General features: G+C 34.9%; 1 pseudogene; it reads right to left on the bottom strand.

Annotated features, from left to right (window-relative positions):
• Positions 1 to 2,143: 2,143 nt before the first annotated feature.
• Positions 2,144 to 27,331, bottom strand: LOC105492205 (COP9 signalosome complex subunit 5-like; annotated as a pseudogene).
• Between the last annotated feature and the right edge of the window lie 661 nt (positions 27,332 to 27,992).

Below are 27,992 nucleotides of genomic sequence, written 5' to 3'. Positions count from 1 at the left end.
AGTTGCTTGCTGCTCATTAATCCATGTTACCTGGAATGAGGACCAAACCAGAAATTAAATCTAAATTTAAATCTCTTCCCTCCATTTTTACTGAACTACTTACTAGCACTATGAACTTGGACTAGGGTGTGCGTCTTATGGTCAGACTACAGAAGGAGCACTTCTGTGAACTTTTAGGCTTATAGATAATTGTACGTGAATAAAATATCCCCTATATTTGTTGGCATGTCTAAGTGTCATAGTTTTTCTTACCTTAATTATAATCAAATCTTTATTCAAGTGGTATTAGTTCCTAGTCATATGGAGTCTATCAAAGCTCAATTTGGAACTATGAAAAGGCAAATATACCAGGATGCCAAAGTCGTTGAGAAACAGCAACCAAGAGAAAGCTGAGAAAGAAACTGAATAAGAGAGACATAGCCTGAGAGAGAGAGAGAAAAGAGAGGGGGAGATTCAGAAGGACAGAGAGTGTGTAATTAGCTATCTTGTGACTTTCCATTTATCCCTGAATCCTGCCTCTATTTCTAGTTGCTCTTTTCCTTGAAATTTATTTGTATCCTCAGAAAAACTTCTACTTTTGTCTGAGCTAAATTGGGTGAGTTGCTATTCATTGCAACCAACAATTCCTGACTAAGACATTGACTTTCTTAAACTCTTTGACTCTCAGTTGTCTCATTTGCTAAATGGGATCAATAACAGGTCTGCTGTCTATGTTATAATGTTCCTATTAGAGCAAAATGAAATAATGCATTTATGAAATTTTAAATTTATTTTTCATGTATTTATTTAATAAACATTAATTACATGCCAACTATGGGACAGATATGGGTTTATTCAGAAATTCAAAAATCAGTAACTCTCTAAACACCATTGAAAAACTTATCATCTAATAAAGAGCTCTAAATACAATTGTTTTGTGATTTAAAACTGTCAGGAATCTTTTGCTTTCTACCTTTTTTGCAACAAATTATGTAAAACTTCTTGTGTCATTTACTACTTAGTCAAAAACAAGAAATGAATTATTATACTTCATTAAAATCTATTTTGTTCAAACTCTGAAACTTTTTGTCATTGCTGTATGGATTTTGTATGTTACTTAAAGTAAATATATTTATATCCAAATTTTGGGGTATATTTTGGGTATATTACCCAAAAACATCCACTGAATCACTAATACAGCAAGCTAGTTGAAATTTGTTTTCCAACATGAAATATTTGTGGTAAACATACCTTTATTCAGAAACAATGAAGACTTAATTATTCAGAAAGCAATATAGTTATGTTCACTGTCTGAGTGTTTTAACACAGCACACACTTTGAGATTCAATTTGCTTTTGCTAAAATCCTATAATTGAGACTTAATATTTCTGAAATATTGTAACGGGCATTATGTGAAAAAATTGTTCTAGGTAACCAACTAGACCTCATCCTCTTCTCTCCCTCCTACTTCCTGTTGTGTGTGTGTGTGTGTGTGTGTGTGTGTGTGTGTGTGTGTGAATATTATATCCCCAGACCAAATTTTGGAAAATGCTATTCTAGAGGGTATCTTGTACTTTTCTCATTTGCTGTTATCACAGTAGGATGCCGGCAAATAACATAGTAAGATGATCATTCTTTCAACAATGTATGCCCTGCGCTAGGCATTGGGGAAAAATATGCTGGTAAAGATAACAATGATTCTGCCATGTTCTTCAAAAGGCAGAGAGACAGATAGTAAATGAAAAACATATGGGTAAATAAGTAGTAAATAAGAAAAACAAATATTTAGAAATAAAGTATTGAGAGGTGACAATGTGCTAGCAGCCCTCACTCTCAGCACCTCCTCAGCCTGGGCATCCACTCTGGCAGTGCTTGAGGAGCTCTTCAGCCTGCCATGGCACCATGGGAGCCCCTCTCTGGGCTGGCTGAGGCAGGAGCAGCCTCCCTCTGCTTGTGGGGAGGCATGGAGGAAGAGGCGCAGTTGGGAACCTAGGCTGCTCGCAGAGCTTGCGGGCCAGTGTGAGTTCCGGCGGGCATGGCTGCAGCCCACTGAGTGGCCAGCCAGAGCCACTAGCCCAGGGCAGTGAGGGGCTTAGCACCGGGGCCAGCAGCTGTGGAGGTTGCACCGGCTCCACCGGCACTGCACTCAAATTCTTGCCAGGCCTTAGCTGCCTCCCCGTGGGGCAGGGCTCGGGACCTGCAGCCCGCTATGTCTGAGCTCCCCCTCCACGGTGGGCTCCCGCGAGGCCCCAGCCTCCCTGATGGGCGCTACCCCATGCTCCCTGGTGCCCAGTACCATCACATCCCAAGGGCTGAGGAGTGCAGGCACCGCTGGGGACTGGCAGGCAGCTCCACCTGCAGCCCTGGTGCAGTATCCACTAGGTGAAGCCAGCTGGGCTCCTGAGTCTGGTCCGGGGACTTGGAGAGCTTTTATGTCTAGCTAAGGGATCATAAACACACCAATCTGCACTCTTTGTCTAGCTCAGGGTTTGTAAATACGCCAATTGGTACTCTGTATCCAGCTAACTCTGTGCCTAGCTGACCTAGTGGGGACGTGGAGAACTTTTCCATCTAGCACTCTGTCTAGCTCAAGGATTGTAAAGGCACCGTCAGCCCTCTGTCAAAACGGACCAATCAGCTCTCTGTAAAATAGACCAATCAGCTCTCTGTAAAATGGACCAATCAGCAGGATGTAGGTGGGATCAGATAGGGGAATAAAAGCAGGCTGCCCAAGCCAGCCAGAGGCAACCCGCTCGGGTTCCTTTCCACAATGTAGAAGCTTTGTTCTTTCGCTCTTTGACATAAATCTTGCTGCTGCTCTCTCCTTGGGTCCAGGCTGCATTTATGAGCTGTAACACTCCCCGGGAAGGTCTGCAGCTTCACTCCTGACCACTAACCCACCGGACGGAAGAAGCTCCAGACACATCTGAACGTCTGAAGGAACAAACTCTGTACACACCATCTTTAAGAATTATAACACTCACTGCAAGGGTCCGTGGTTACCTTATTGAAGTCAGTGAGACCAAGAACCCACCAATTCTGGACACAGTATGATAAGATCTATAAATAAAAACAAGTAGGGGACTATGTGAGAACATGACTGTGGGGAAGGCTGGAGTCTGCGTTAAAATGGAGACTAGGGAAGTGCTCTCATAATAACATTTAAGCTGAGACTTATATAATGAGATCAAGTCAATGTCACCAAATGCTTTCTCTGAAAAGCAGACGTTGGGATGGAGATTAGCCTCTGGACAGTCAACATCTGTAGGAAGGAAGGAAGGGAGCCGGATTGTTAGAGGGAGAAGTTGGCCTGATGTTGTTTGAATGAATGCTTCTGCTGTCTCCCCAGAGACCTCTGAATTTGGAGCAGTCCTGTAGAATTGCCCGTTGTTGGAAGAAAAGGTGAAGATGAGTAAGGTGGTAAGGAAAAATGTCTATTACATTTTTAGTGAAATGGAGGTATTTAGATGTTCAGAAGAGAAATAAAAAGCATGATTTCTGAGTACAGTGTTAAAGTCCATTAGCAATTAGAGATTATGAAATGGTATCCATATGTATATTTTCTCTAGTAGTGCTAATGGTATCAATAGTAGATAAATGTTGAGGGAATGTGGAGCTGAGATTTTTTTTCCAAGAAAGTGTAATAAAGGAAAAAGAGGGTAAGGGAAATTAGTGTATTTTACATAGAATAGTTATAACGATGAACTGTGAAATCTAACAGTGGTGAAAAGATGATTAAAGACAGGAAGAGGATGAAGATTAGAGTAGTAGTAGAGTATATCGATTAAAATACTCAATGATGAGGTCTTGGAATATAATAGTATTTGAACTGAAAAATTAGATGTGATTTCAGAGTCAGACATTTAGAAGAATTTTATTGCTGCATGTAGGATAATCCTGTTGTTCAGGCATGTGATTAGTGACTTATTCCATGGGAACTATCTTCCTAAAATCTAGTCTTCAAAATAAATGTTTAGATGTTCTTTGTGGTGTTCATCATTCATCTCTATTATTTGAAAGTATATATTTCATCTTACGTAATAGAATCATATGGAAGAGGTTTTTTTCTTATCTAATTACTAATTATCACTAATGGTGATTGGCTTCTTTAAATTGAATGAAAAGTTACTGCCTATTATCCTTTTTCATATAAATAATAAAAATATGAACATGGAATGATGACTTAAAGATATAGTAAATAATGGGGATAAAAGAAAGAGAAAAATCTTGCCCAAGTAGAGCACAGGCATTGATTATTTATTTATTTATTTATTTATTTATTTATTTGAGATGGAGTCTCGCTCTGTCACCCAAGCTGGAGTGCAGTGGAGGGATCTCGGCTCACTGCAAGCTCCGTTTCCCAGGTTCACTCCATTCTCCTGCCTCAGCTTTCCGAGTAGCTGGGACTACAGGCGCCCACCACCACGCCCGGCTAATATTTTTTGTATTTTTAGTAGAGACGGGGTTTCACCGTGTTAGCCAGGATGGTCTCGATCTCCTGACCTTGTGATCCGCTCGCCTCTACTTACCAAAGTGCTGGGATTACAGGCGTGAGCCACTGCGCCCGGCCCGAGTAGAAGCATTTACTATTTATTTAATGTATCTACATGCTGCCACATTTTCCCACTCCTTTCGGTTAAGTAGAGTTTTGGGATCTTTTCTGTGTCCAAAAATCGTGGGCATCATTTAGGAATCAAGGCATTTAAAAGAAGACTTAAGTTCCATACTCCTCCTTTTCTCCTGATATGATGACCTGGAAGCCACATCCTGGAGCAGAGCCAAAGATGGAAATAATCTGGATTCCTGAGTCATCACTGAGAGCTGCCTGGAGAAGCCTTTGGACACACAGTAGAGTCAAAGATGGAGATAATCTGGATCCCTGAGTCATCAACTGGGAGCTACCCTGAGACGCCTTTGGACACATAGCAGAGTTTCATGAGCTCCTGTGTGCTAATTCAGTGAGATTTGAGTTATGCAGGATAACGTAGCCTATTGCGACTAATACAACAAGAGACCAATATTTTTATATAAAAATAAATGAATGTAGCAACAAGGAAAATGAGTTATGGTTCCCATAAATAGTTTCTTAAAATCTGTGATTACTATGGCATATTTTAGAATATTCAAACCAAAACTAAATCATATGAAAGAAAAAGTGTTTAAGGAGTTTGGGCTAACAGATATGTATCACTCGGCTCTTAACATCACTCCTCTTTTGAAAGGAAATGTTCTGATACATGATTCTTTCTAGACAATGACAGTTGGTGAAACACACACCTGAAGTAGCCCAACAGGCCCCTTTTAAATATTTATCAAGAAAACACTCTGATATTTTTCTTCAAAACATTCATTACACTACCTCCTCCTGTCCTTTACCAAATAAGTCTGCCTTTGTAAACAGAGAAACGTCCTGGTTTTAGTCTGAAGAGATTATGAAAACAGTGATTTATTATTCTTCTGGAACTTTTGTTCATTGGATAAATTGTGCAATCTCAGCTTGCTAGGACCTTCTTATATTGTGAAGCCTATTTGCGAAGTTTCTGCTTGCCTGGAAGGCAACTGACCACAGAATCTTTATTTTACCAAAGTACAGAAAATAATAGTCTTTTTTACCCTAATTCTCACAAATTATTCATTTGAAGAATATAATGCATACCTAGAGAAGCAAGTGACAGTGGTGGGGAAGGGGGAAGGGAAAGGAGTAGGAGAAGGACAATTTTGATTTGGAGATTCCAAAGAGATTGTGTTGGGATTGCCACAATCACGAATTAGGTCTGCATGTCACCTGTCCACTGAGCCCTCTGATTGCCCTTCCCAGGAATTTTGTGTGAAGTGATGGCGGAGCCAGGACAGCAGTGTGGCAGAAACTGGTGAGTGACACTTCAAGGAGGCCAGATGGCCAAGTAGCATCTGGAATCGCTTTGCCTGCAGTTAGCTACATATTTTATCTCTGCTACATGGTATCCTTTCTTAAAAAAAATCTAATAAATCTCTTGTTTTAAGGCAATAAATCTAATAAATCTTTTGGTTATGGGGGACTGTTACTTTTGTTTTGGCAAACTTTAAAGGGGTAACTACACCCACATAATTTGAAAGGGGATAAAAGGTAAAATATCAGTATGGAAAATCCTAACCTCTTAGAGGTTAGGCAGGAATAAGGAAACAAGGCCCATGTTTGGACAGAGGCTTATATATATGCTCTAAATAGACTTAGCATAGGTCAGTTGTGACTTAGGCTAAGTCTTTATTTAATACAGCGCTTGAAACCATCACAGGTCCATGCTGTATCATCTGTGTTCATTTCATTCTATATTTTTAGCTTTTTTTTATTTTCAAAAATTTAATGCCTTTAGACTTCAGTTGGTCCCTACTGACACAAAGAAAGATAATTAATGACAAATCAATTAGCATTCACTTATTACTAAATGACTCAGCATTTCATTAAATATTTACATTTTATAAAGAAGACTGTGTGCAGGCAATGAAAAGGCATAACATACTGATTTGAGCCTACCATCATGGATTATATTCAATGTAGAATAATGTTATAGGAAATGGGGCAGTCCAGTGTCTTACCTGTTTTACCTGACACTGGATTGCTGATTACATACTGTTTATAGGAATAATGACAGACTGAGAGATGAAATCTACTTTGTATATTTTGCAAACAAGATCATAACTACCATCAATGAGAATACATATTCAATAATACTCCACCTTTCCAGAACTTAGAACTGTGCCTAAAATATTTAGACATTCACTAAATATTATCTGAATGACTCTAATATTCAGACTAGCTTTTGTCAGTTGAAATCCATGCTTTTATCATTACTTACATAGCTATCCTTTGTTATTTTTAATAGTCCAGCCACAAATATTAAGCAAAAACTTAAACAGCTTTTTCCATATAACAACACACATATCTGGGAGTTTAATAAGTCTTAAATTCATAATGGGAGAGCTGGTTCTATTTAACAAACTGACCAAGACCCACTTTCTAATAGACGATGCTGGTGTCATCCATGTAAATGTGCACTAAAAAGGTGACTAACATCAATTGAGCACCAAATACAGTCTATGCATTGTTCCAACTGTAATATTTGTTATGTCTTTTCATATTTACACAACATACTGACTAATTACTATTATAACCACATTTTACTGGCAAGAAAACAGATGCAGAAAAGTTAAATAACTTGCTCTAATTCTCATCACTAAAAATATAGAAAAAGTTAAGATTTAGGATTCAGACTTAGGTTTTCTCAATTTTAAGGACTAGACATTGTCTACTTACTATGATGTATAATAAATTTTGCTTTAACCCTTTGTGATATTATAAAACTTTAACTTAAATTATGTTTATATTCTGATCTAAATTATCTCAAACTGAAATTTTTACTGAATATATAAAAATAAAGCACTTTTTATTATAAAGATAGAAGTTTTTAGTAAATATGCTCAGGTAGCCACGAACCCTTCAAGAGTTACAAAAACTTAGAAAATTCACTGTTGGTTTCTGCCACCACAAATATTCCTGTGTTTTCTCCCAACCAACAAGGTAAGCTTCCATATAATGACATGTAAAGACAGGAAAAAATTCTTTTACAGACATAATACTAGCCTAGAAACATCACAAAGCACTTGGGGAAAACCAGCATTGTGGTAGACAGGCATAAAATTTTAAAAAAACTTTTGAGGAGTAAATTTATAAAGGGCAAAAAAGGAATAATTGTAATACTTAGAGTCATTCAAAGAGATAGTGCATTCATAAAATAAGACAGATATGCTATCAAAGAAATAGTGATAATGGAAATTAAATTATTTGATTAGTAAAATAAGTAAGAAAAAAGAAATGGTTTAAGAATAGAATAGGCACAATGAAAAAGTCAATTAGAGGTGGAAGATAATCCTCCACAATGAATGGTAACAAGATAAAGGGTTGAAAAGTATGAGAAAATTCAAAATATTCAGAGTACAAATCCAGAAGATTTAATATCTATATAGTGGGATTTCAAAACGGAGACTATAGAGAAAAAGCAGAAAAGAAAGAAAAAACGAATAAATAGAAGAAATAAATAAACACTGTACTGTCGAAAATGTACTAAAGAAATATTAAAGATCAAAAGAGTCTACCAATTTCCATGCAAAATAAAAGTGGCCAAAATAGAAATATATGAGTGTGATTTAAAAACATTAATAATAAAAATAATGTACTAAAAACATAGCATACAGATAAAAAATTTAAAACTATCTACAAAACATTAATAATCAGACTAATATTTGTTTTCTCATTGACTGAAGGCTAAAAGACAAAGGAAAAATGGCTACTGGTAAAAATACTTTTGAATACCAAATTCCATATAAGGTCAAGTCAGCATTTAAGTGAGGATAAATTGTAAACATTTATTGAAATGAAATAACTTATTGTAGAACATACAAATAAGCACTTCTGAAAGAGTAACAAAACAAATTTAAATTAAAATATGAATTGAAAGAAAAAGAAACCATGGATTATAAGAAATGATGGTGAGGGAAATATAGCCAAATAAAAGCAACAAAAATATATTAACACTTATAGTTAAGTATAAAGTTTGTTCATTCACCGTGTAAAAAATTTCACATAAATTGGAATTAAAATTCCAGATAATTGAACCATAGGATCCATTGATGGGACATTAGGAAATTAATATATTACATTCATATTAGAAAACAAGGGAGATAAAAAAGGAATAACCTAAGGGTATAATCCAAGAAACTAGGAGAAAGCCTCAAATTGGTTAGATTAAATTAATTAAAAATAAAAATTAATAAAATAAAAAACAATGAAAAAGCTGATTTTTTTTCTTTTTACACTTCTTGTCAGGTAATGAAAAAATAAATAGATAAAAAACAACATTATGAAAAAGAATTGGCACAAAACTTGAGACAAATAAAATATATTAAAAATTTTATGACTAATTAAGATACTTTTATTTCAATATATTTGAAAAAAACATGAATTGGAGGAGATTTGAAAATATAAATCACCAAACTTGGTTCAAGAAAAAGAAAAATAGAAAATCTGAATAGACAATAACCAGGAAACAACTGTAAAATTTAGTCAAATATGTGTTACAAAAAGCATCAGATTAAGATAGGTTTATAGATGAAGTCTAGCAAAACTTCATGTAATGGTTGATTACTGCCACCTCAATTATACACAGCATAGAAAAGTGTTCAATGTTTCAACTCATTTTTAACAACTGCTGAGAAAAGCTGGCAAAGGTAGTGAACACAATTGTACATAAGCACATACACACACACATACACACCCTTTTAACCTAAGTTTACATGTGAGGGGGAAATAAATAGACAACAAAAAATGCTAAATAAAATATTAGCAGTTCAAATCCAGAAAAATACTAAAAGGTGAATATGGTGTGATTAGTGGTCATTCACTCCAGAAATAGAATAACATTTCAATATTGCTATTTGCTATATTATAAGATGTAAGGTGAAAATTTATCTTATATAGATGCCTATGATAGATAAGATTTGACACTCACTTCTAGCTTTAAAGAGAGGAGAAGGAAACAAAGATGATCTCTTAAGAAACTAGAAATAAAAATTAGAAACAGATTAAGGAAACGTACCATCTCCATTCTTAGCATTGCTCTGGAAGGTCTAATTGCTGTTATTTGAAAACAACAGCAACAATCTAAATTATATAAATAATAAGACAAAGAAGACAAAAATGCTGTTATTTGTAAATGAAGAGGATCAAAATACACTATCCCAAAATATGCCACTTTGACATATTGATTATTTTAAGCTGAAAGCAATTAAGAAGCAACAGATACACGAAGAATTCTGTGACTGCTCCTTCTTACCTAAAACCAAAGCATAAATTTTATTTGTGAAAGGAATCCTTCTCATACCAGGGAGAGGGTAATATTCTTATCACTGGAAATGGGGATTTAACACTGAGATGAATCTGTACAGACTTACTAAAATAGCCATTATCTTCTATTCTTTTTCCTTTTGTATTTACTAATTGCTTTCCCACTATTTACTGCCCCTAGCTCAAACCTCTTTTTCCTCTATTTTAGTACATCTCCACAATTTATTGAGCATTGTTAAAATGGTATATACGCTCTCATTATGTAATTCTTAGAGCAAACTTGTCCTCCCTGTGGCCTACAAGCTGCATGCAGCCCAGGATGGCTTTGAACAGAAATTTGCAAAATTTCTTAAATGGTATGAGTTTTTTTTAGGATTACTTTTTTTTTTTTTTTTTCAGCACATCGACTATTGTTAGCATTAGTGTACTTTGTGTGTGGCCCTAGACAATTCTACTTCCAATGTGGCCCAGGGGAGCCAAAAGATTAGACATCCCTGACTTAGCAGTTATAAGGTATATAAGACCTATTCACTTCTTTGGGTCTTCATTTCTTATATATGAAAGCTTCCATATATATGTAAAAATATTAAAATCAAAGAAAAGTTTTAGGCTTTTCTCCTGCAAATCTGCCTTTTCTCAGTTTAATTATCAGGCCCAGCCATAGAACCTAATAGGGTAGAGGAAAAGGCTTTCCTCCTCTATACAGACATTGTGACACACATAAATACTAAGATAATTCCCTGTATTGTTTTAATTATTTTTTCATGAGGACATATGGACAGTTTGTGTATTTTTTTCATTTAAAACTAAAAACAAAAAGTAGGTCCAGAGTTCTCATAAAACAACCAGATAGGTCCAGAGCTCTATCATTGACTTTATAACTGAATTGGTGTGTTTTCCTTTAAGAAGTAAGCAATTAATAAAGAAAAAGAAAACTCATGGATAATGATAAGATAAATGTTTTCATACCTTTTTACAGCCCTAAAGAATCAAGGGAATTGAAAAAGGGATCATGATTCTTTATCTTGAGGAGATTTAGTTCACTGACTTTAGAGGTATGTCAAAATGTGTACATACAGAAATTCTGAGAGACAAAATTGTAGCCTGAGAAAATGGCTTAATTACTGTGATACTAAATAACTCTACACTCATAAAAGACCTAAAGCAGTTGCCATATTGTTCTTGCCCGTTTCTCTGCAAGCTTAAGCTTTACATATTTTCAGTCTGAAGACAAAACTGATTAAGTGTTTATATTGTTATTCTCAAGCTTCTTAATCTTTAATCTCATCTAGATTTAAGTCTTTAAGCCAGTTTAGTAGTTACAAGGATTCTGGAGATAGAACTGAAAGATTATAAGGCTGAAAAAGAAATTATACTTAAGGAAAAACCTCATAAGAATTGAAATTCTATGATAAAAAAATGAAGGTGATACCAACTGTACGCTACCAAGAAAAGGTTGATAAGATACAATTCTTAGCATGTTGGGAAGTAAAATAGACTTGTGAATAAAAACATACACTGCAGTGCTTGATTTTCACCCCTTGAACCCTGTCAGATGCTAATGAGCAATGTGACATTGCCCATTTTATGTAACCTGAGTTGAAAGCTTTATTTTCTATGAATTAGGGTAAATAATACATACCTCAAAGTATTGCTGGGAATATTTAATGGCACCTGGTTTCTGATTTATGATAAGCAATGGAGGTAATAAATGGCAGAATTTCCTCCACCCAAACACTGCACAAAATCAAATATATGTCAGATATATATTATAGCATATAAGATAATTTTTAAAAATTGCCTTTGATTCAAAATAAAAATGCTATCTGTCCTCCGTGAAGTGATAAACCTAAATCAAAATTAACTGTACACACTTAGCATAGGCCTCTAGCTTAAATTATGTGTGCTGGATTCTATCATTAAAGGAAAATATTTTTAAGAACATAAAACATTTAATGCTATTCCATAATACATTTCACACTGCATTTTTCATGAAAAATATTAGTCTGCATATGATAAGCAAGTGCATTTTCAAGAAAGAATGAAACTTGTGAAGTTAAATTTTTAATATAACCCTGGTCTTCTATTAAATTTGTTTATGGAATAAATGGGAGAGTTCCCAAGTTACCTGTGTCATGCTGGTTTTGCCTGATTTTATTCTACTTCTTTTATAGTAACCTTAGAAAACTTTGTTTTATGTAATTATTTTTATTTTTTGCAGAAGATGTTTTTATATAATAATTTTACACAATTACATCCCTGTGAACAGATTTTATGTCACACTACTCAATTGTCTTTGATTTATTCTTGAAAAGAGATAGGGAATGTATAAACTCCTGCACATTACCACTCTGCTTTCCTAGAGCTTAAAAAATCACATCCATAAAGTAGTATTCATGAAATGTTCAGTGTTTGTAAGGCAAGAAGAAATAAGAATTGGAATATTATGTGGATATCTATGCTTTTATCAAAAGGGGCTGACCTTCCTCTGCAGTAACATATTATGCAAATGAAAATAATTATTAGAAAATAACGTAACAAGCAGTGCAAGAAATCTCAGCTGCAGTCATGGCACATGTTAATTTCATTGGCAATATAATCCCAAAATCAGATGGTTTAGGGCTTCAGTGTCTAGGCTTTGGACTCAGACCAACCTTGGTTTGAATCCCGGATCTGCTCATTACTACATTTGGGACTACAGACTACTTATTTAACCTTTCTAAACCTCAGGTGCCTCATCTGAAAAATGAACAGTCCCTATTTGAAGAATTGTGATATCTACAAACTTAGCATATTATTCTGGACATGTTGAAAACTTGGTAAATATTAGGTAATCTTATGTGTGTGATGGGAGATGGGGGAAAAGAGAAGGGTAGGAGATAGGGTAGGGTAGTAGTGGTGCTAGAATATTATATTATGTTTTTCTGTTTTTCAGTCTTACTTTAAAAAATTGAATATAGGGAATCAACTTTTTCATAGTATACCTTTTTCAGGTATTGAAAAGAAAGCCATTAAACGAAATGTGGCTTATTTTGGCTTATCTTGACATCAATAATTTTGCCATTTTATTACCAATTACTAAGTAGTCTCCTTCTCTCCTAATAGATACATTTCTAAATGTGGCACTAATTTATTTAGTAGATTTGGCAGGAGAAATTATTTGTTAATGTCAAATCCAAGAAACAGGCTTCCTCTTTTAGCTTTGTACTGACCATAAGCGCAAGATTGGTAACATCTTGAATATTATATATATAATATTGGAGGTTCGGGAGTCCCAAAAATAATACTCTTTTTCTCCACCTGGACTTGAAGCAAATTGAGAAAGAAAGTAAATAAGGTGCAAAACAAAACAAACTTACTGTTACTGATAAAGCTGAGATCAGAGGTGCAGCTTACATATGCAGCATTATTGGGCTTCCTAACTCCATCGGAGTTAGTCTTGCTTCTCCTAGCTCTGAATACCACCTCCTTCCGCAAACCACAAAATAGCACTGTGTGCCTGGAACCCACTGCCCATTGAAGGGGCTGAGTGTGTCTTATAGCACAGCATGTGCTCTTTAGACAGCTCACTCCCAACAAAAAAGAGAGGAGGGACCTGGCCACTTCCTCTGAGCTTCCTGTTAGGTCTGGTAGGTCTCTCTTCCACCCCAGAAAAGGGATGATGGAGTGGCTGGGGAGAGACCAGTAGTGTTATGCTAATGTATGTCTATCTAAATGTTAAAGAACTGTTAGGAAAAAGAATTAAATGTATCTCACTAGAATCCCTCACTTTAACCCTTGATTATGCTATTATCCCATTTAGCCTGTTATCTCCCAGGGACTGTCTGTTGCCCTCAGGGATGGGATGTAGAACAACAAGATAAATGGACAGCTACTCTCATGTTCCTGCATTTATGCTCCTGATGCCTACTACTACTCTTCTGGGTGTTCTCTTAGGGGAACATATAATGGAAACTATTTGGCCACCCAAAAATGATTTAAATCATTAAATGATCTACATTAGATCAACTGCAAGATCACTCTGTACCTAAGGCTAAAGTACACTACCTGCTCTATTTCTTATCCCAAGTGATGTCTATTCACATCTTCCATTATATCTGATATGGAGTATAACATCACAATGATATTCCAATAATTACATAAATCAGCATATTGTAATAATATGTCAGAAAAAAGAAGTCTCACATTTCAATAAAATACCTTTCTTTATCACATTCCCAAAGAGATCAAGTTATAAACCAACTTCAAAGATCAAGGGAATCGTAGATACAAAGTAAAATATTTCTTAGGAGCTGAAAGTCAAAGATAACACATCTATCACCCTATCTCACCTTTACCTCATCCTAATTTGTTTCAACCACGGAGATTATTGATGCCTAGGTGAAACAAGTTTCTTCAGCCGCCTGCACCATTTCCTACAGGAATATGGATGCTTCCTTTTAAAGATTTCAGAAGTTGAATTAGTTCAATGTCAAATCCCAAATTTTTGGAGACTACAATAAGTTAATAAGATTTGCAAAATGATGATAGCCCTGGCTTCAAAGTAAGCCATTCACAGTCTTCACAGTAATTTTCCACAATGCAATCTTATTTCTAGAAAACAGCACATATGTTCCTAAAGATGAAGCAAAGGCTCAGAAGTGTTTGAATGAAGTAGGACAGCTATAAATCTTCCTTGTTATAGCTTCACAAGGATGCTGGTCCGTCTGTGCTAATTGCCTATCAATTTATTTTACTGAAAGAATTCTCTTGAGCAGATTTTTGTGTTATGATTGTGACCTTCTATAAAGAATATTCTACCTGAGCATGTTTCCTCTTGGAGTATTTGAGATATTAATGATATCCTGCAACATTTACAAATTTGTAATGATGAAAAAAAGTACACTTTTTCCCCCCATTCATATTGAGAAGCTCTTGACTTACATTCCCACTGTGCACTGCTTACTTATGTCTGACACTAACAATTTAATTCTGGAGCCTCATCTGTGTTGTGTATCGCACATCGAACTCAACATTTGCATAGTTTGTTTGGGCTACTGTAACAAAATACCATAGATTGATATTCCACAATTGTGATATTCCACAATTGATATTCCACAAATATATCCATAATTGTGATATTCTCACAATTATGCTGAGAAGTCCAAGATCAAGGTGCCTTCAGATTCAGGTCCTAGCAAGGGCTCTCTTTGGTGTGCATAGGGCCATTTTCTCACATTGACAGAGAAAGACAGAGAAAGGGAGATCTCTGGTCTCTCTTTCTTTTCTTATAAGGACACTAATGCCATCGTGGGGGCCCCATGCTCATAACCTAATCTAAATCTAATTATCCCCCAAACACTAGACCTTCAAATGCCATTGTGTTAGGGTTTAGGTCTTCAACATATATATTTTGGAAGGATAAAAAACGTTCTGTCCCAAACAGCATTTTTGCAATTTAAAAATCAGTAGATCTTATATTCCACCTACCAATACCTAAAAGATCTGTTCAGAGAAAAAGGCTATTTTTTCTAGGAAATATTTGCCTCCACAATTTATTGAGGCCCTTATAGTAAGCCTGCGTCTACAAATTTTCCTAAGGAGCCTGAACACATGTGTTAGGAGGCCAACATTCATGAAGTTCAGGATTAAGCTATAGAAACCTGTATAATAAAGTCCCATTGAGGGCATCAGCTCTTTGGGTATCACCAGTGTAGCCCATCCCAGTTTACTAAGTTCCACAATATCCTGCCTATCACTCGCAGGTGAGAGGGAGGTGAGACACTACGAGTGTTTCACTAACAGGTCTCCCACTTCATAGAATAAATTATCAGAACCAGGGAAGAATCACTCCCTTTTCCTTCGTTATAATGTATATAATTTTTAAAATACAAAAATCACTGCAATTGTAAGTTGACTAATGGGTCTACTCACAAAATTATTGAAAACCATTAATTTAGAAATTAAATTAGGTAATACCTTCATTATCATGAAAAATTTTATTACATTTCACTATCAGAATGGTGACTTTTAAAACTAGCTTGAGTTTTAAGTTTATTTTGCTAAACTGCCAATTGAAAATGAAAACAAATATTAACCTTGTTATTTTGAGAGTTTTATTCATTTACTTGGACTTTAACTTGTCATATTGGAACCTAATGATAATATAATTTCTTTTAATATACTTGATAAATGTTTCAATTCTGTAGCAATATTGCAATGGACCATCTCCTACAAGTGGTAAGTCAGTAATCCTGGAAGATAAGCATGCAACAGAAGGTTGTATACAGCTAAAATTAATACATGATTTTTAAATGCCTCCTTTTTTCAGTTATCATGTGAGACTCATTTGTCTAAAGAAATCCATGTTCTTCTCCAGCAATAATAAAACAGCGAAGTATGATGAATGTTTTCTTCATTCCTTCTGACTTTGATGGAGGAAGTAGGACTTTTGGTAATGTGTTTACCTTTTACCCGGTGTTGGCCATGCTTATCTTACTTCTTTGAAGCTCAATATTAAGGATTCTTAAGACTTACTTGGGCACCAACTAATGATTTAAGTATATATAATTTTTCTTGTTCAGCCAATGTGGCACTGTTTTTTTTTTTTTTTTTTTTTTTTTTAAATCAAAACCCCTTTATCCTACAACCCAAAAATGTTGTGGAGGAAGTAGCTAACTAAATGTTGAGGGGTATGTTATTATGTTATCATCATCATTATTAACACTCATTAGAGCCTTTTATCTTCAAAGTGCTTTGTATGCATGAGTAACCCCCTCTTTCTCTACTCCTGTCCACCTCTCCACTCTTTCTTAAGAACTGTGATGGATTTTTAACTCCACATGACCTCTGAATTTTTAGAAAGTGCAGTCATTGATGACAACTAGTCTTTTGAGGTCAGTCTTATCTGGTGGTAAGGAGGAACATGTGCCTTGATGTTCAGTATTAATACTAAATAAAATGCTTTCCAAGTGCAATTCAAAAAATCCTTTGAAATGCATTTTGCTTTACTCACCTCTCCATTCACCCTCACTTCAGATCTTTAAAGTAATCAAACAAGCCCAAGCTGCTCCACCATGTGGGGTTGTGCAGACATAAGTGAGCTACTATGCTTGGTCCTCAAGGTTTATTACCAGGAGATAACTGAAAAGCCAATGTAATTTTTTAAGACTAAGAGGAAAACAATTCAGTCAAACATTCAACAGGATGTAGAATATTTTAATGCCAGAAAATATTACTTGTGAAGACAATGCGTTTAAAAGAAATGGGGCATAAACTCAATCTGCAGAAAGGACTGCTGGCTGCTTTTCATCAATGTCTTCCTCTAAAGGGTTATTTATAAAGGATAATTAATTATATTAAGCACACAGGAAAAATCAGCCTTGAACATATACACATAATTGACTAACTAGCTGAATGTGTGGAAGCAGAAAACAGGCAAGGATACAAGGAAATGCTGAAGAAGCATTCCTGAAATACAGGTTTTGTTTTTGTTATGAAAAGTCACCAGTACAGATTCCCACCTGTTAATCACTAAAGCAGGGCAGCGACCTTGTCAACAAAGCAAAGGATTCAAAAAGAAAGGTATGACATATATATATATTTTTAAATACGTGGAATGTTTTAACATAAATGATGACTCCAGATTTAGACTGAAGGGTACTGCTATTTATGGATATGACTGATGCTCTTTTAGTATTTGGAATGGTAACTATAACTACAGGGGCCTGAAGAAAGAAAAATTCTGAAAGTTTCATCTGAAGTTATCTGTTTTTGCATTTTCTTGGCCCTCTCTCCTTAATTCTGAGAGGATCACTCTACAGAAATGAAAGAATGTGGTTTTCCTTTTTGAAAAAGAGGGATGGGCCTTATGTTTTCTTTTTTAACCGTTTTAATCTGGGATAGGTTAGCCAGGGATGTAAAGTGTTTGCCTTGGGCAAAAATATCCAAATATTCAACATTCACATTGTTTGTAAAACTCCTCAGCAGTGATTTAATGGTTAGCAAATGGCAGCTGTAACTAAAAGTTAACTTGTGATGAAGTACTATAATGTTTCAAAGAACACTCACAATAATAGATTTTTGATTCCTTTGTTTTGTTTCCAATGTCTTTTTTTTCTTCAATTTTCCCTTCAAGAGAAAATACTGTGCCTTTGTTGAACAACCCTTTGATAAAAACCTATTTCTGGTTAATCAGTTCCAGATTTTTAATTGTTTTCTTAAAGAAGCTAAGGATTATTCATTTGGTGAAAGTTGCAAATGTTTGGCACTGGAGTTTCTGGGGGAATACTTCGGTATGATTTGTTGAAACCATGTGTTATAAACTATGCTCTAACACCCTACATTGATAGAATAACAAGATCCAATATTTTTAAGCCTAATTGCTCTTTAGGGATCAAAGTCATGTTACTTACTCATCTTACGCTAGGTTTTGGATGAGAAAGAAAAGTAGCTTGATCCCCCCCAAAAGCTACCATGAGGCAAATTGAGTGCAATAACCCCTATTTGAGCCAGGGAAAAGCAGGGAGAATAGATTTCTAGTCAGTTTTGTGCAATGGATAATACAGGAAATACATAATAAGGAAAAAAATGCTTATAACACATAGTTAACTTTACAATTATAATTAATAGGTATTTAATGACGTGTTAAAAGATACTTAAAACATACACGTAGTAATTAAGTTTTAGATTAACCTTCTTTTTCCAAACATGACCATTAAATTTAAAAAGTGCTTTTGTCTGTATTAAGGTTTTGCGCAGATCTGGATTTCTAAAACTAGTCTTTTAAAAAATTTTCTAATATTTAAAGAGTGAAAATTTAAAGAATCAAATAACACCTTGATGAAAACCATCATGTGAAAGGAGTTTTTGACATATTGAGAGGAGTAAAATAATTTATTTCCTAAAATTTAATAAATGAAGTAACAGGATTTAGTTCTTTATATTTAATTTGAGAAGTCATACCCTCTACTCCTATGTAATTTGAAAAACACGCCCAGGACTTTCCGCTGATTCCCCTAACTAACATCTTCCCTCTTTTCCAACATATGCCCTAGAGGAGTCATAATTTTCAACCTTAAAATGAGAAATGTTTATGGTGTGTTTGGACCGAGGCAATCTAGATAATCACAATAGCTAACATTTATTGAGCAATTGGTAAATGTCAGGCACTGGCTTAAAAATTTTACAAACATAATATTTTATCCTCAGAATAAGTCAAAGAGGTATAATGACAATTATCTTTACATTACAGATGAGGAAACCGTGTCACAGAGAATTTAAATGACTTGGTCAAGTTCAGCCAAGCAGTCAGATTTCAGGCTCTTGATCACACTCTCTAGCTTTGTAAAAGTAGAGGCACCATTTCTTGCATTTGCATCAGTTAAGGGTCACATGTGGATTCAACTTCACCTGAATTGTTTCTTCTGTCAGTTAATTCCCTTATTTGCATGTCTGATCTTTCTCCCTGACTCTACCTTTACACCTATAAAACATCATTTAATATCTTGGTACCCTCATGGAATACAAAGTATTTTCTAGGTCAAATCAAATATTGTATGTAAAAATTACTTTGAATGTGGAAACACTGTAGAAACCATTGTATTAAAAAGATTATCTTATATTCTAGCTAATAGGTTAACTAAAACTCCTTTAACATGTAAGAGTTTGATATTTTCTTATTCTTCAAACTATATAACTTTGCAGCGTCCATGGTTTTCTTCTTCTTTACATACCACTAAATTCATTTGCTACCTTGATATTATTGAAAGCGGTAATAGTCCAACTTTATGACAATTTAGAGCTAGATTGGGCTTACCTGCAGATAAGTTAACAGGAAAAAAATCACTTAGGATATAAAATTAATATTAAACTGAAAAATGCTTAACATACTAAAAGAAAAAATAATTTGTCAATAGCTGGGCGTGGTGGTGCGCGCCTGTAGACCCAACTACTCCGGAGGTTGAGGCAGGAGAATCACTTGAATGCGGGAGGCCAAGGTTGCAGTGAGCCGAGATCACACCACTGCACTCCAGCCTGGGTGAAAGAATGAGACTCTGTCTCAAAAAACAAACAAACAAACAAACAAAAAAAAAAAACGTTTGTATAACCCACACATTTACACATAAACATAGAGACAAAGTGTAATTTAAAAGTAACCAAGCTAAAGCAGATTCCAACAGACCATTAGCATACATTTGTTAACAGAGTCTGAGTTTTGGTTTGTGTTTAAAATAAAACCCATTTCCAGTAAAAATTCAGAATCTTTATGAATTCTGTCAATTTGACCTGGTATCATTAGGCTGCCTTGGTTGTGTTTTCACTATCCTGTGGGTAATTTTCTTTAGCAAATTTCCGTTTCTCTTCATGCCCTTTATATATTTAGTGAAACAATTTAACATCTGTTAAACTGTAAATATTCAGGACAAGGACTTCCCCTTTAATGTGTTAGATTTGCATCAGGTATGCCTAAATGTTTAATAAAATGCTTTTGATGATTATTATAAGGATAACAAAAATGGCAATGATAATCTAAGTTTAAAGTTTTTAATCTCTGGGTTTATATTATAAATGTAGAAGATGCTGAAGATTTAAATGCACAACAGAATGTAAAAAAGAAATTCTCAAGTCATTTTTACCTTTCCAATTTAGTAAAAATTCATATTTGAAATATTCTGCTTATATATTTAGTCAGATATTTTCAAATCCCCTCTTCCCCAGTTTTTTAGCTTAAAATAACTCTCTTTCCTTGGTTTAAAAATAGAGTACACATTTTGTAAGCCGACTTCGGATAGGAACCACTTCACAACGACTGTATGGCCATTGGAACTATCCCTATTCAAGTCTTGAGACTTCTATAACAATATCTACCCTACATCCACATCACTGCCAATAGGCAGCATGTATTTGGGAAGCATTAATGATTTTAAAAGGCTCTGTCTCTTAGGATTTTTCTTCTTAAGATCCTTTGCGTTTTACTTTTCAAAGGGCTTCAATATGGGGACCTGATAAAGAAGGATTAATGTAGTTTAACAAAGTGAAAAACTAATTGAATCATTAACTCACTATTCAGATTCAAATATCTTCATTCCAAACCACATTCACTATTTACACTTCTGCTTTGCTCCTCTGCCTGACTCTTTTCTTCTCCCTTATTGGTAAAACTTCTTAGTCTTAGCCCTAACCCTGAAAAGGTCATGTGAAAATTCACATCAGGCATGTCAGAGAAAATCATGGCTGTTGGAGTAAAAGTTTAGAAGGTTTTTGCTCTAGAAGTTTAAAATCTTACATTTCAATGTTTTTTTTTTTTTTTTGAATATCTTAGAACTCTGTTAAGTTTCTTAAGTGAACACAAAAGCATGAGTAGCTGTCACTACTTTGAAAAATTAGTATTTGGTACTTATAAGTTGCTTTATATGCCCTATTGAACCATCCTCTTCCTACTTAATAACAAAGAATTTGCATGCAAAATTATAGTTTAATATCTCTGAAATTTTATATTTGACAGTAATTTTTTTCATATAAAAACACTACTATAGATTTTAAAATTGTAGAATAATTAAAAATGCATACATGGTACAATGTGGACAGGAAATCATTTAATACATAGAGAGACATAAATTTTGTCAGAGAAGGGTGTGCTTGCAGGAGACTATTTAACAGACCCACCATTAAAGAGACCTTCCCAGTAATTATTTTTGTATTTCACCCTCCTCCCTTCAAATGCTATTGGACTGCAGGCAAATTTTAATCTTAAATACTAAACCAGTGATAATAGCATAACCATCTTGAGTGGTACATTCAACACATTGCAAAAATTATTACGTTTCTGTTGGTCTGATTTATTTTAGGTTCACTGATTCCTCTAGATTTAGACACACAGACTATCACTAATTTATGTTGATGACACAATACAACGTTTAGTTGAAAAGAAAGAATTTATGAACTAAGAAAATAGTTCATGAGCTTTTTGCAAATTAGCAGTTTTCTCCTTGATCACTGGTAGACTCAAGTCCATTCTAGTTAATTCATCTTCATCATAGGTAGTTACAAAACAAACATTATGAGCAATTACTCAGGTTTGTTTTAATTCCCTAGATAGAAATGTTAAGTCCTGAACTTAGACTTAAAATAAAATTCACTCTAAGCAGTGTTTAATCATTTAAAGCAAAAAAAAAAAAAAGTTTGCTTCCTTAAGTAAGATCATGCCAGGTAGAAAACCTAAGTCCTAATTAAATGCATTCTGTCTATGGAAAGCACCTAACACGGTACCTGGCATATAGTGGGTGCTCATTTGGTGATAATTATAGTTATTAGCAGAATCAAAACTATGCCAAATGCTTCAGAACTCCCAGTCTCTTTTCTCCATATTCTATTTCCTTCTAAATATCTCTAGTACCTTATCCTATGCAATTTAGGATTTTTGCACTAATCACACTCAAACTGCAGCTTCCTAGAGTAAGAGAGGGATGGACAAATCAGGAAGGCTTGTGTGCAGTATTTTCAGAGTCAAGGCTTTCCTGAAAAAGATCCGGTTTCAAATTATCAACATATCAACTACAAAGAGCCAGTATTTTCTTCATACGCTGACCAATCTCCAGAAGCCAAATTTATATCTGAAAATCAGCATCAAAATAACAATTTTAAGAGATTATTTTGAAAAATTAAAGTTTTTTTGTGTTTGACCAAGTATAGCTCTGAATCAGCCTAGATTTGGGAGAATCTATTATCACCGAAGATAATGAAGTGCATTGCCCTTTTGCATAATTGAAAGGAAAAGACAAATGTTCCAGACTTAGACCCAACTTCTTTTTGATACACCTCAAAACCAAAGGGAAGACAGAAAAGAGATAAGAATAAGGTTAAAAATAATAATAATAATAATAATAATAATAATGATAGAACTCAATGATAAAACATGAGTTTTCCTAACGTTTTTAAAACAACGTAGTATTTTTTTTCCTCTAAACTTTTGTTTCTAATTTGGCATCCTTCACTAAACAAAAACCAAAGAAACTTCTGCATAGCAGCAAAACCTCTGAGGAGAGTTTTCCTGCATCCTTTATACTGCCTTGTCTCACTCCAAGCCCAGAGCTGGTGCTAAAATCAATGACATAAGACCGGGCCAGGGAAGAGCCCCAAGAAAGACCCCATGGGTTTTAGGTAAAGTTTTACTATTTTCTTTTCTCCACAACCGAAATTATCCCTTTAAGAGTGTGTGTCTAAGGCATGTGCTTCATACTGACACCACATTAAGGAAATGGAATAAACCACTCCCCATGCTTTCTTGAGCTTGGCTTCCTGTTCTATACAAAAGGAGGACGCAACTTGGATTTACCTCAATTCTCGCCTTCCTTGCCGAGGCAGATGTCTTAAGCACTCTATTTTAAGGATTCAAAGCCCATAATATTACTAATAACTCCACATACTTGTTTGCATTTCCCATGGTACATATAAATGTCAGAAGCAATGACTTGCAGCCCCCTTTAATCTCGTGACAGCTTTATTATCATTGGTTGGCTGAACTTCAAGAAAAGTTATGACAGTGGCGAAGTTCTGCAAACTGCAGCACATATTTCGGTAATTAGGTAAAGGAGGGAAAGCTACGTTTAGAATGCACAGCTGAAATTATTTGCTAAACACATAAGATGCTGAGGTATATCACATTCCTCCCAGGACAGCTTTTGAAGGGTAATTTACAAAGCATTTCTTTTTACTGTTTTGCCATTTCTTCCCCCTCCAGTTAGGCTGTTTTAGCAGCAGCTCTGACTTGAAAATGGATCTTCTGATAATGGAAATGTAGTATTTGCAATATGAGAAGGTGGAAGGAGGGAGTGGTCTGAGAGGCTGTGGTTTTCATTTTGTTCTATATTGAACTCAGCTTTCTGAATGACTGCATCTCTCTCATGAATGCTTTAGCGTTGAATATCGAAGCTGATTTTTTTTCATAGTTTTGGAATCAGGCCAAGGTTTTCTAATCTTAGAAACTATCACATAAACTGTTTGAAATACGTTTTTGATCCCACACAAACAAAACCATTTGTCTTTTTACAAATTTAACTATCAGTAAAGTTCACACTAACAATTACCAGTAATCAAGTTGCTGTTTTATTGTATCTCGTTAAAAGGTCATATACTTCAAGAATTACTTTAAGAGATTTTCCAGTAAGGTAATAGATTTCAATGACAAACTTCTTCATTCAGTTTCCTTTCGAACCAAAACCATGGACAGTTTGAGAAAATAAACTTTGTGAAGGAAAAAATCCAGATTTTGCTTAAGTGCATACTTTTAGAATTGATATAATTAATATCCAATTTTAATTCCCAAAACTAGCCTGCTCAGGCTAGTAGTTAAATAAACTATTAAGCTACCTATTAAAAACCTATGATAAGCTGGGTGCAAGGGCTCATACCTGTAATCCCATCACTTTGGGAGGCCAGCGCGAGAGTATCTCTTGAGGCCAGGAGTTTAAGACCAGCCTGGACAACATAGTGAGCTCATGTATCTACAAAAAAAAAATTTTAAACCAAAAAAGACGAAGATAAAAACCTGTTTATTGACTTCTGAAAACCTCCAATTTTTGTTTTGATTTGAAATTTATCTATTTTGATCGAGTCCAACAGCTTTCTTTAAAGTTAATGTGAATATCATTTAACAAATTTACAGAAATTTCTTACATTTTCACAGAAAAAAATACGTTGTTGTAAACTGAAGGAGAAATCGCCAATTCTATTTCTACTATCCCCTTTGTATAACTTATGATGAAGCCTATAACTTATGATGGAGAAATACAGAACAGAATTCTCTCATTCTCCCTTTTCTTCCTTTCCCTTCCTTTCTCTTCTTTCTTCTTCTCTCTCTCATTCTGCCCCAAATTATGTATATTGGACATTGATCCAAAATAGCTTAAAAGAAACTTAAAATATATACAAGATAAAGCAAAATAAAATAAATTATAATAAAAAGATTAACCCAAGAAAAAAAAAAGTTAAAAATGAGAACCTTATAAAATATATGTCATTATCCAATGCAATTACTAAAAGTTGGCTATGAACTGACTTCAAACAAAATGAAGAATTTGGTTGATCATATGATTGGGTTATCAATGTTTTTAAACAAAAGCAAAACCAAATACTCAGAGAAGGGCAGATGTTCATGATAGCAGAATGAGAAATAAATTTCTTCAAGGATACTCGTTAAAAGGACATTGTACAGTATCATGCATTAAACAGTGTCATCTATTAATACCACACCCTTATAATAAGCAGTACAAAGGACTTCAGAAATTTGTCATAGTGTCTTCTCCTTAGTCCCATGTTTCTTACCAACATCCACTTGGGGAAATGCCATCCTACAAGTGGGCTATCATGTTTTGGCTAAATTCAGGAGTATACTCTTATCTAAAATAACAGATGCACTGTATATCTTCCAAGTGATCTTGCATCAGCATTATTTCTTTCAGTTTAGCTTTTGTTAGAAACACTGGGACACACTGAATACAAGATTATACTTCTGAAAAGAATATAGATTATAACTAGTCTATGTTGCAACACAGTACAGATTATTATGATTTAACATTCAGAAGAATTCCAAGAGATTTGATCCAACCCTTGTGTTTCCCTAAATAGATACCTTCTAGAAAACTAAGGGTTTCCCAACTACCCATATTCAAGTTTACCATTTACAAGATTACCAGTAAATAAAAAGAGAGAGAGAGAATGCCAAAATCTGAGATACGTTTCATAGAAAAGAAATCAGCAGAGGTGCACAACTGTCAATTGTACTTCAACAATTACATGGATATCAATCAAGCATTTGAATAAAATTTGTAGTAATATTTAAGTGTTTCAGATAAAATTTCTCTTATACATTTATATATAAAAACTTATAATTTTGCATTCTATTTTCTGAAAGATGTTTAAAACCATTTTATACTCACCATACTTTCTTTAAGTAAAATGAGCTTTTGTCAGCTGTTTTTATTTTTGATTATTTGGCTTTCAAAATGAAGATTAGTTAAACCTAAATGCAATAAATATTGATTTAAATTTTATATCAAAAGCAAATATGATACAAGCTCTACACAGATAAGTATTTGATTTCTATGAAATCCATTTATCTAAAGCTTAATCCAGTATTTGCTTTGTTATTAAAACTCATTAGCTATCCAATATTTTAAAATTAGAAGTCAGGACTAATATAAAAACCCTCCTCTAAAGTTATAGGGTTCTGAAAAATTATGAGAATAAATGTGGTCAGTAATTTCAATGCTCCGATATAACCTTGACAAGAGTACTTGATAATGAAGTCTTGTTTCTCCAGTTTTCTCTAGTTTTCAAAAAAGGGGAAATTAGAGGGGAAAAACCTAAATCAAAAGGTGGCTAATGTAGACCAATGAATTTGTGCAAAAAAAGAGAAGCCAAAAAAAAAAAAAAAAGGCTATTTTTAAAATTTTTAAAGAGTTTTATTACAGGATGTTAGTATTCAAGACAGGTCAGAGAACCTTATACTTTTAATCCGATATTGGGTAACTAGATTTAAAGTGTTACTTGAGTATTTTTCTCATATTGTCTTTTGGGCAAAAGCCCTTCTCAGTGACTGTTTAAGAGATGTTACTCTGATCAGTTTATCCTTAATAACTTGACACGTCAATCCATGGATAGCTTCTATTGTAGTTTTACTGCTGTCTCTGTTGGCTTTGGCACGTTTGTCTTCTGATTTTCGATCATGTGCTTCTAAACCCAACAATGAAACTCAGTGTACCCACCCAATATTTATTCCACAGAAGCTGAAGCAATTTGCAACCCAAAGAGAATTTGAAATACAAGACTTCTAAGGCATAGTATTGTTTGCAGTGTACACCAAAGTCTTCTATTTTATTAAGCGGGATAGTCCGGTATTCAGAAGGTCCTTCATCAGGAGGTTTGTAGCCCTTTGAGTATGTCCTAAAGGTATCAAGATTCACTTTCCCTGCAGATATTGTTCTTGTTGGATCAATCACCACTGCTGTAAATGGTTCCTGGAACCGCTTATTGAGCAGCCAAGTACTAACATGATGCCAGAAGGGCAGCAGCCATGGCCAGGGTGCCTATAATATCATCCGATTGCATTTTTAAGGTAGCCAACCTTTTTGGCATTTTCTATGTATGTGGCCATGTACTCATATGCAGCAGCCTGAGAATTTTCTTGGGTTTCAGTGTCCTCCACAGGCAAAGTAAAACTGCCCATAATAATTGTGGCTCCTTTCCTGGCATCAAACCCATCACTTCCAAGTTGCCCCCGATCTGGCATGCATCACCATCTTCAATAGAGCCAATGCTGAGATTTTGCAGTACTTTAAAGTAATGGTGATTGGTAACCCAGGGCTTTGCTGCCAAGATTTCTTGCTGCTGCTTCTTGTCATATTTGTAGCTTTCATGGATACTCTGAGCTTCTTGCCTGTTGTTGGCCAGTTCCCAGGTTTTTTGGACCGTACCGCTCCTGGATGTCACCATCACTGAGGAATCAAAACTGTTGCCTCTATAACCAAGATGCAACTTTAGCTCCCTAGATCTCTGTGCGTGGGTTTCAGACCCTATGCACCACATGAGAAAACTCTTTTTTAAAATTTGTATTTGTTTTATTTATTTATTTATTTATTTATTTATTTATTTATTTATTGAGATGGAATCTCCCTCTGTCACCCAGGCTGGAGTGCAGTGGCATGATCTCAGCCCACTGCAGCCTCTGGCTCCTGGTTTCAAGTGATTCTCCTGCCTCAGCCTCCCGAGTAGCTGGGATTGCAAGTGCACACCACCATGCCCGGTTAATTTTTTGTATTTTTAGTAGAGATGGTTTTCGCCATGTTGACCAGGCGTCTCAAACTCTTGACCTCAGGTGATCCACCCACTTCAGCCTCCCAAAGTGCTGGGATTACATGCATGAGCCACCACACCCAGCCAGAAGCAAACTCTTAACTAGATTCTTGAGACAGCCATAACACCTTTAATTTTTTTTTTGTAACAAGTCTTTCGCTTAGGTCATTTGGAGCAAGTAAATTTTGGCAGCATCACTTTAATTTCAAAATCAGTAACTGTATATTTTTAAAATGTTATCTATTTTACAAAAGACACTTTTATTATGTGTGATATGATTATCTTTTACTTGAATACTAGA

The sequence above is a fragment of the Macaca nemestrina genome, chromosome 5 (genome assembly GCF_043159975.1).
Source record: "Macaca nemestrina isolate mMacNem1 chromosome 5, mMacNem.hap1, whole genome shotgun sequence".
NCBI lineage: Eukaryota > Metazoa > Chordata > Mammalia > Primates > Cercopithecidae > Macaca > Macaca nemestrina.
The sequence above is the reverse complement of the archived record's forward strand: the minus strand, read 5'-3'. Positions and strand labels throughout refer to the sequence as shown.